This window comes from Triticum dicoccoides, chromosome 3B (assembly GCF_002162155.2).
Source record: "Triticum dicoccoides isolate Atlit2015 ecotype Zavitan chromosome 3B, WEW_v2.0, whole genome shotgun sequence".
Lineage (NCBI taxonomy): Eukaryota > Viridiplantae > Streptophyta > Magnoliopsida > Poales > Poaceae > Triticum > Triticum dicoccoides.
In genome coordinates, this window is record NC_041385.1 from 459,697,607 (window position 1) to 459,707,487 (window position 9,881).

Genomic DNA, 9,881 nt, shown 5'->3' on the forward strand with positions numbered 1-9,881 from the left:
CTGGAGGGGGGAGCACAGGGACCGAGGCAAGAGTGGGGGGGCGAGTGGGAGGAGGAACCGAGGAGGCGCGGCGTGGCGACCTTATCCCCTTGTCTCGTCGCCGGCGAGGGGGGTTCGGTTGGGACGCGCCCTGTTCTGACCCGGGTCGGGGGAACAGGGGAAGGGGACGCGGTGCGGGAGCTGGGCCGGCTGGGCCGGCCAGGCTGGCTGCGGGCCAGGGGGGTTGGGCGGTGGCCGTGCAGGTGGGTTGGGCTGCCTGGTCCAGGGGGCTTCCCCCCCTTTTTTGTTTTTTTGTAATTTCTTTCTTTTATTTATTTTCCCTTTCTGTTTTATTTAGTTTTAGGGCATTTAGGCATTTTATAAAATGGTGTTTGCTTCACCATAATTACCAGTGCAATATTTGGCAACCCCCGAACATTTTCGCTTTGACTTTTGAAAACTTAGGGTGTTTGTCACTAATTCATATTTTGAATTAGCAATGATTTTGAACTACCACTTGGTTACCAACAGTAACACTGATGACATGGCATCATTAGAAGAGTTTTACTGTAGCCTAATTATCCGGGCGTTACAAATCTCCTCCACTGCAAGAAATCTCGTCCCGAGATTTAGGAGGTGGAAGGAAACAGTGCGGGGTATTCATCACGCAGGCGATCCTCACGTTCCCAAGTGGCTTCATCTTCAGAATGGTGCGACCACTGGACTTTGAGGAACTTGATCGCCTTCTGGCATGTGCGGCGTTCAGCTTGGTCGAGAATGCGGACCGGATGCTCTTTATAGGAGAGATCCTGTTGCAATTCGAGCACTTCATGATCCACTCCTCGGATCGGGTCCTTGAAGCAACGGCGGAGCTGTGATACATGGAACACATCGTGAACCTGAGAAAGGTTCAGCGGAAGCTCCAGTTGATATGCCACTTTTCCACGCCTCTCGAGAATAGTGAATGGGCCAATATAGCGAGGAGCTAGCTTGCCCTTGATCCCGAAGCGGTGAGCACCCTTCATTGGTGTAACTCAAAGATAGGCCTTTTCGCCAGGTTGATAGACCATGTCTTTATGATGACGGTCATAATTACTCTTTTGGCGTGACTGAGCAGTCTTGAGATTCTCGCGAATAATGCGGACTTGCTCTTCGGCATGTTGGATAATATCCGGACCAAAGAGTGGACATTCCCCAGTTTCTGACCAGTTCAGAGGGGTTCGGCACTCTCGTCCATATAACACTTCGAAGGGGGCCATCTTCAGACTAGCTTGATAGCTATTATTATAGGAGAACTCAGCATACGGGAGAGATTCCTCCCATTTCTTGCCGAAGGAAATAACACCAGCCCGAAGCATGTCTTCGAGAACTTGGTTGACACGTTCAACTTGCCCTTGTGACTGAGGATGAAAAGCAGTGCTGAAAGACAGATGAGTGCCCATAGCTTCTTGGAAACTTGCCCAGAATCTTGAAGTGAATAAGCTGCCACGGTCTGAACTGATTACCAATGGAATACCGTGAAGCGAGACAATTCTGGTCATGTAGAGGTTTGCCAGCTGACTAGCAGTGATCGTTTCCTTGATAGCCAGAAAATGTGCAACTTTAGAAAGTCGGTCAATGACGACAAGAATAGCATCATTGCCTTTCTGCGATTTGGGGAATCCAGTGACGAAGTCCATTTCAACATGGTCCCATTTCCATTCAGGAATAGAGATAGGTTGCAGAGTTCCAGCAGGCCTTTGATGCTCTGCTTTGATACGACGACAAATGTCACACTCAGCAACATAGCGAGCAATGTCTTGCTTCATGTTAGACCACCAGAATCTCTGGCGGATGTCTTGGTACATCTTTGTACTACCAGGATGGATACATAGAGGCGTATCATGAGCTTCTTTCATAACCTCCTGAGTCATATTCAGGTTTTCCTTCTTACACGGCACCACTAGGCGGCCTTTGAAGTACAAGGCGCCATCATCAGCAATAGTGAAGAATGATGGCTTTCCTTCTTTGAGGTCGCGCTTAATCTGGTGGACTTCAGAGTCATATCCCTGTAATGTCTTGATGGAGCTCACGAGATCGGGTTCGACAGCCAGGGTATAGAGGGAACCCTGGGAAACAACACGGAGATTCATCTTGCGAGACTCCTCAGGAGGGGGAGCAAGTGCACCTGGAGGAACAATATGGAGGTTTAGCTTTCTGAATTCTTCAACAAGTGAGGGCTGAACCTTGTGAATCTGGAGGTGGTTGCAGTAAGACTTGCGGCTCAAGGCATCAGCCATTACATTAGCCTTGCCTGGTGTATAGGAAATACCCAAGTCAAAGTCTGCGACAATCTCCATCCATCGCTGCTGACGGAGGTTCAGGTCTGGCTGGGTAAACAGATACTTCAGACTTTGATGGTCAGTGAAGATCTCGCAACGATTACCGAGAAGGTAATGTCGCCACTGCTTCAGTGCATGAATGACAGCAGCAAGCTCGAGGTTGTGAACTGGGTAGTTCTCTTCGTGAGGGCGCAATTGACGAGAGGCATAAGCAATCACTTTGCGCTCTTGCATTAGTACAGCACCTAAGCCTTGACGTGAAGCGTCACAGTAAATGACGAAGTCCTTCTTAGTATCCGGAGGAGCTAGTACCGGGGCAGAAGTCAACTTGTCTTTGAGTGCCTGGAAACTTTCCTGACATTTATCTGTCCATTGGAACTTGACGCCCTTATGCAACAGGTTAGTTAGAGGCCTGGCAATCTTGGAGAAGTTCTCGACGAATCGACGGCAATAGCTGGCGAGACCGAGAAAACTTCTGACTTGCTTAACGTTCTTCGGAGGAGTCCAATCAAGAATAGCCTGAACTCGTTCAGGGTTGACGGCAATACCATCCTTAGAGATGACATGCCCAAGATAGGTTACTTCGGGAAGCCAGAATTCACATTTGGAGAACTTGGCGTAAAGCTGATGCTCTCGTAGCTTTTCCAGCACAAGACGAAGATGTTCAGCATGTTCTTCTTCATTCTTGGAAAATACCAGGATATCATCCAGATAAACCACGATGAACTTGTCAAGGTAATCCATGAATATATAGTTCATCAGGCGAGAGAAGGTGGCTGGAGCATTGGTTAAGCCAAAAGACATGACGGTGTACTCGTATGAACCATAACGAGTCACGAATGCGGTCTTTGGGATATCCTCTTCACGAACACGGATCTGGTGGTAACCCAACCTCAAGTCGAGTTTAGAAAACACTGACGAACCAGCCAATTGATCATACAGATCATTGATCCGAGGAAGAGGATACTTATTCTGAATGGTAGCTTGGTTTATAGGACGGTAGTCTTGGACCAATCGGTTTGTCCCATCTTTCTTCTTGACAAAGAGAGAAGGTGCTCCCCAAGGAGAGCAACTTGGGCGAATGAAACCACTTCGAAGAGATTTATCGATTTCCTCCTTAAGCTCAAGGAGTTCATGCGGCGGCATCTTGTAGGGTCGCTTGGCTATAGGAGTGGTGCCTGGTTTCAAGTCGATGACAAATTCGACAGCTCTAGCAGGGGGAATCCCTGGGAGTTCTTTTGGAAAGACGTCGAGGAAGTCACGCACAACGGGAATGTTTTCAATGCCCTCGAGTGGTGCGGCGTTCAATGCATTCAATGCATAGAGCCTTACCTCGGTATTCTTAACCAGATGGGCATTGTAGCTTATTATTTCATCAGAAGGGTGTAGCAGATGGACGGTCTTGGTGGCGCAAACGATAGAAGCAGTATGCGCTTTTAACCAATTCATTCCCAGAATGAGATCAATGCTACAGGACTTCAGTACGATGGGAGAGACAAGGAATTCCAGTCCTTCGATTTCTACAGGGACGTCGTTGCAAATCATGGAGGTTCGACATTGGCCCGCAGGAGTGTGTACTAATAGTGAAGCATTCATGTCCTCACATTTAATGTCGTGCAAGCATGCAAAATCTTCTGACATGAATGAATGCGATGCACCTGTATCGAATAAAACAGATGCAGGTAATGAATTTACGAGGAGTGTACCCATCACAGTAGCAGGCTGGTCTTGAGCTTCGTTCAGATCAACGTGGTTGGCATGAACACGACCATAGGACTTGGCATTGTTGTTGCGGGGCTGGTTGTTTCCATGGCCAGTTGCTGGAAGGGCCAGTTGATTCTGTTTCTGGTTGCATTCCCTAGCACGGTGCCCTGGTTGTCCGCACCTGAAGCACAAACCATTCTCGGGGGTAGGAACAGGAGCTTGGGGTGGTGGAGCTGGAAGCCTCGGCTGCCTAGTTGGAGCAGCCGGCAGACGAGGTGCAGCATAAGACTGCCTTGGGGCAGGTGCATTTGGACGGTACATGCTGTTCGGGATCCATATCTTACGCTTCTGCGAGGGCGGGCCCGAAGATGAGCCCGTGTCACGGTTGTGCCTCTGAGAGCTCTGGTGTTCCTGCAGACCAGTCTCGACATTGATGGCCTTGTTCACCAAGGTGGCGAAATCGGCAAAGTCATGCACTAGAAGTGTGAGCTTGATGTCAGCTTGAAGGCCTTCACGGAACTTCTCCTGTCTGCGAGCATCAGTTGCAATGTCTTCTTCAGCATAGCGGGATAAGTCCAGAAACTCCCGCTGCTAAGCTTCCACAATTTTGTTGCCCTGTGTGAGGTTGCGGAACTCACGCTTCTTCCTGTCCATGATTCCCTGATGAATGAAGCGGGGACGGAAGGCAGCCTGAAAGTCTGGCCAGGTGATGATTGTTCCAACTGGCAGAGTACGCCTGTGGCTGTCCCACCATTGCGCTGCGGGTCCCTTTAGAAAGAAGGAAGCAAAAGTGACATAGCTGGCAAGGGCTACATCAGCAGACTCCATCTCATAGGTGATGTCACGGAGCCAGTCATCAGCATCCAGTGGCTGGGTTGAGCTGCGGTACACACTTGGGTTGAGGCGTATGAAATCCTGCAGAGTTGTTGTGTTTGGCTGCTGGTTCATATTGGGGCGAGGAAACTGAGCCATCATGTTCTCCATGAACTGGCGATTCATCTCAAGCTGTTGGATCATACCAGCCATGTACTCAGGCGGTGGTGGGAAGTTGCCACCACGACCACGACCGGCTGGTCTAACCATCCTGCTAATATATAACAGGGGTAGTTCAGCATTTGAGAAATTATGCAAAGGACACGAATCATTCATGATCAAATATGCATAATGAAAGCAGCACGATAGAAACTACACAGTAGTCGGCACATCTTACAAAAGGGATCATGCATAGAGTCCGGTACACAGAGTTCAGTACATAGACTAAGACATCATAGGCGGCACGCAGGCTCGCGATGAATGCATCTATCACTAACAAGCAAACCTACATCAGTCCCACGCGGTACCGCGAAGGTAGCTGTAGCCTGAAAGCTGGTAGTGCGGCAGCGGATAGTCCTCCACGTCAGTGACCTGGGGGCCGCGGATACTCTGGTGCAGAACCCGACGCCCAAGTGGCAGAAGAGGACCAAGCGCGGGAGAGTAGCCTCCCACCTCTGGCCAACCGACACCCTGGGGCATCACGGTCCTGGCTGGGTAGATCGCAGATTGCGGCAGCTCTCTGGATCGGACAAAGGGGTGCAACAGCGTTAGAGCACGGTAAAGGTGCTGACGGGTGATGTACAACTCGTGGCGAAGAGCTCGGTTAGCTCGATCCAGCCCATCAGCATGCAGAACAAAGTTCTGATGGTAGAAGGGCTCTCTGGTGATAGTGGAGTAGGCAGCAGTGTAGTAACCCTCCTCACCAACATCAGACGCGATAGCAATGTGCCTGAAGGGGGAGGTATCCAAATCCCGATACTCTCCACGAAGGCGTGTCAGAGCAGCATAAGCAGCATCGTGGACTGCCATATCGATAGTCACCCCAACACCATGTGCGGTGTGTAGCACAGTAGTGGAGTCATACTCCCGAGAGTAGAGGTGGACGATGGCTCGGTACTGCTCCTGGTTAAAGTCCTGGTACTCCTCAAAGACGGTGTACTCAGGGTGCCAGCGATAACCCAGATAGATCATCATCTCAGCTAGCACGGCAGGTGATCCCGAGGCACCAATGGCCGTCGTGTGGCGGACGACCTGCCTCGTGGGTTCCATCTGAAAACAAAGATGTTTCAAGGGAGTCAATGACAGTGTGGAAATCGTCCAAAATACTATTCCAAAGAATACTATGGCTTTATCCAACTTTGGGGTGAATGGGGTCACGGGATCCTAGTGATAGTTAGTAAATTCGTTTAACCCGAGTAGAAAAGAATTTAGAGTCCCAGAGTAAAGGTCGAGGAGTAAAAGATCCTAGTACCACCCAATGGCGACGTGGGCCCGTAAGGCTCACAGCCATGTTAGTAAAAGTTTTGTAGTGACTAGACTCGACTACGGCCAAGGAGTGTGGAAGGGGGATTCCTACAGGCAGTCGGCTCTGATACCAACTAGTGACGCCCCTGATTCAATCGTACACTAATCATGCACGCAAACGTGTACGATCAAGATCAGGGACTCATGGGAAGATATCACAACACAACTCTAAAAACATAAATAAGTCATACAAGCATCATAATACAAGCCAGGGGCCTCGAGGGCTCGAATACAATTGCTCGATCATAGACGAGTCAGCGGAAGCAACAATATCTGAGTACAGACATAAGTTAAACAAGTTTGCCTTAAGAAGGCTAGCACAAACTGGGATACAGATCGAAAGAGGCGCAGGCCTCCTGCCTGGGATCCTCCTAACTACTCCTGGTCGTCGTCAGCGGGCTGCACGTAGTAGTAGGCACCTCCAGTGTAGTAGGGGTCGTCGTCGACGGTGGCGTCTGGCTCCTGGGCTCCAGCATCTGGTTGCGACAACCAGAAAGAAAGGAAAGGGGAAAAAGGGGGGAGAAAGCAACCGTGAGTACTCATCCAAAGTACTCGCAAGCAAGGATCTACACTACATATGCATGGGTATATGTGTAAAGGGCCATATCAGTGGACTGAACTGCAGAATGCCAGAATAAGAAGGGGATAGCTAATCCTGTCGAAGACTACGCTTCTGGCAGCCTCCGTCTTGCAGCATGTAGAAGAGAGTAGATTGAAGTCCTCCAAGTAGCATCTTCAAGTAGCATCTCCAAGTAGCATCTCCAAGTAGCATCTCCAAGTAGCATCTCCAAGTAGCATCTCCAAGTAGCATCTCCAAGTAGCATCGCATAGCATAATCCTACCCGGCAATCCTCTCCTCGTCGCCCCGTTAGAGAGCGATCACCGGGTTGTATCTGTCACTTGGAAGGGTGTGTTTTATTAAGTATCCGGTTCTAGTTGTCATAAGGTCAAGGTACAACTCCAAGTCGTCCTGTTACCGAAGATCACGGCTATTCGAATAGATTAACTTCCCTGCAGGGGTGCACCAACTTACCCAGCACGCTTGATCCCATTTGGCCGGACACACTTTCCTGGGTCATGCCCAGCCGCGGAAGATCAACACGTCGCAGCCCCACCTAGGCACAACAGAGAGGTCAGCACGCCGGTCTAAACCTAAGCACGCAGGGGTCTGGGCCCATCGCCCTGAGCACACCTGCACGTTGCGTGGGCGGCCGGAAGCAGACCTAGCCTAGTGGCGTTCCAGTCCAATCCGGCGCGCGCCGCTCAGTTGCTGACGTCACGAAGGCTTCGGCTGATACCACGACGCCGGGATACCCATAACTACTCCCGCGTAGATGGTTAGTGCGTATAGGCTCGTAACCAACTCAGATCAAATACCAAGATCTCGTTAAGCGTGTTAAGTATCCGCGAACGCCGAACAGGGCCAGGCCCACCTCTCTCCTAGGCGGTCTCAACCTGCCCTGTCGCTCCGCCACAAAGATCCACACAGAGGGCCGTCGGGACAAAGGTCCTTTCAGCCCCCAATCCGTGAATCACTCGCGGGTACTCTTCGAGCGGACCCGACTTTAGTCACCATCTGTATAGTATGTATGTATGTATAGTATATACCCGTGATCACCTCCCAAGTGATCACGGCCCGATAGTATAGCAAGGCAGACTGACAAGAATGTAGGGCCAATGATGATAAACTAGCATCCTATACTAAGCATTTAGGATTGCAGGTAAGGTATCAACAGATGTAGCAACAATGTCAGGCTATGCATCAGAATAGGATCAACGGAAAGCAGTAACAGGCTACACTACTCTAATGCAAGCAGTATCGAGGAGAATAGGCGATATCTGGTGATCAAGGGGGGGGGCTTGCCTGGTTGCTCTGGCAAGAGAGAGGGGTCCTCAACTCCGTAGTCGTACTGGGCAGCAGCAGCGTCGGTCTCGTGGTCTACCGAAGAGAACAGGGGGAAGAAACAATGAATACAATGCAAACAAATGCATATCGATGCATGACATGACAAGTAACGATGCTAGGTGTGCCCAATCGCGGTAGTGGGTGATACCGACGAAGGGGGGGAAACATCCGAGAAAGTATTCCCGGTGTTTCGCATTTTCGGGCAGAGGAGCCGGAGGGGGAAAGTTGCGTGTTCGGTATGCTAGCGGTGTGTGGCAGATGAACGGGCTGCGTAACCGGATTTGTCACGTCGTTCTGAGCAACTTTCATGTAGAAAGTATTTTCATCCGAGTTACGGATTAAAAGATATGATTTTCTAAAGATTTAAATCATTTTCTAATTTTAATTATTTATCTAAAGCCAACATTATCCAGAACAGTGTCTGATGACACAAGCATGACATCAGAGTGATGTCAGCAGGTCAACTGGTCGGTTGACCAGTCAAACCAGACAGGTGGGTCCAGTGGGACCCACATGTCATTGTCAGGGGCATTAACAGAGTTTTGAAACTAATTAAATGGGTTAATTAGCAGGTAGGGCCCAGTAGTCAGTGAGAGATTAGGTTTTAATTAATTTATTTAATTAATTAGCAGTTTATCTAATTGTTTTTATTTGTTTTATGGGATGGGGCCCGCATGTCAGTGGCAGTAGCTGCCACGTCAGCGAAGGTGACTTGGTCAACGTGGCCAGTTGGGGCCCCCAGGCCCACAGGCAGCGACCCAGGGGTGGGGCCCGCCTAGCCACGTCGGCGGACGGTGCCAGAGCGACTCCGGCGACCCAACAGAGGAGGCCCCTCGCCGGAGTTGGCCGGAACCGCGCTACGGGGCACCAAATCGGGCGCGGCCAGGCTCTCTGGAACGGCCTCTTCGCGCCGCGTCCGATGGAGGGGAGCACGACGGCGTGGGTGGCCGGAATGGTCGCCAGCGACGAGCGCGGCGGGCTGCAGTTCGGGCGCGGACGAAGATGGCGACACAGCGCGCTTCGGGGTGAAAGGGAAGGCTAGGGTGGACCTGCGCGACGCGCTGAGCACAAACGACTCGGCCCCGTGACCATTTGGTCACCGGAAGGGCGCCGGCGACGCGCGCAGGCGGCGGCGCGGTCGGGTCCCCGACGAGAAACGCGCTAGTAGGCACGGGAAGGCTATTGTGCGGGCGCGTTGGGCTCCTAGGAACCCCAGGAGTGCAACGGCGAGTTCGGGCGTGCGTGACGACGGCGGCGAGGTACGCCGTGGCGACCAGAGCCTCGGCAATGGCGGCGGCTGGCTACAGAGCGCTAGGGGGCCAACGAAGAGCAGCAGGGGGAGGAGAAGCTCACCGTGCGGCACGCAAGATGGCCCTTGGGAGTTTAGTAGCCGGAGAGTCGACGGCGCTCGTCGGAGATGCGTCGGGGATCCGAGGAAGAAGACGAGGTTGGGGCAGCGTTCGATGGTGCTCGGCGTCCTGCGTCTTGACGTGGAGGCGTAGTCGAGGGAGGCGGAGCGTGCGCACGCGTCGGAAGGGCGTGGAGGTCGCGGTGGCCGCGAGTACTACGGCGGCAAGGCCATGGTGGCGCTCGGTTGCCGTGGGGAACGAGGGGGCGAGGTGCGGTGGATCTGG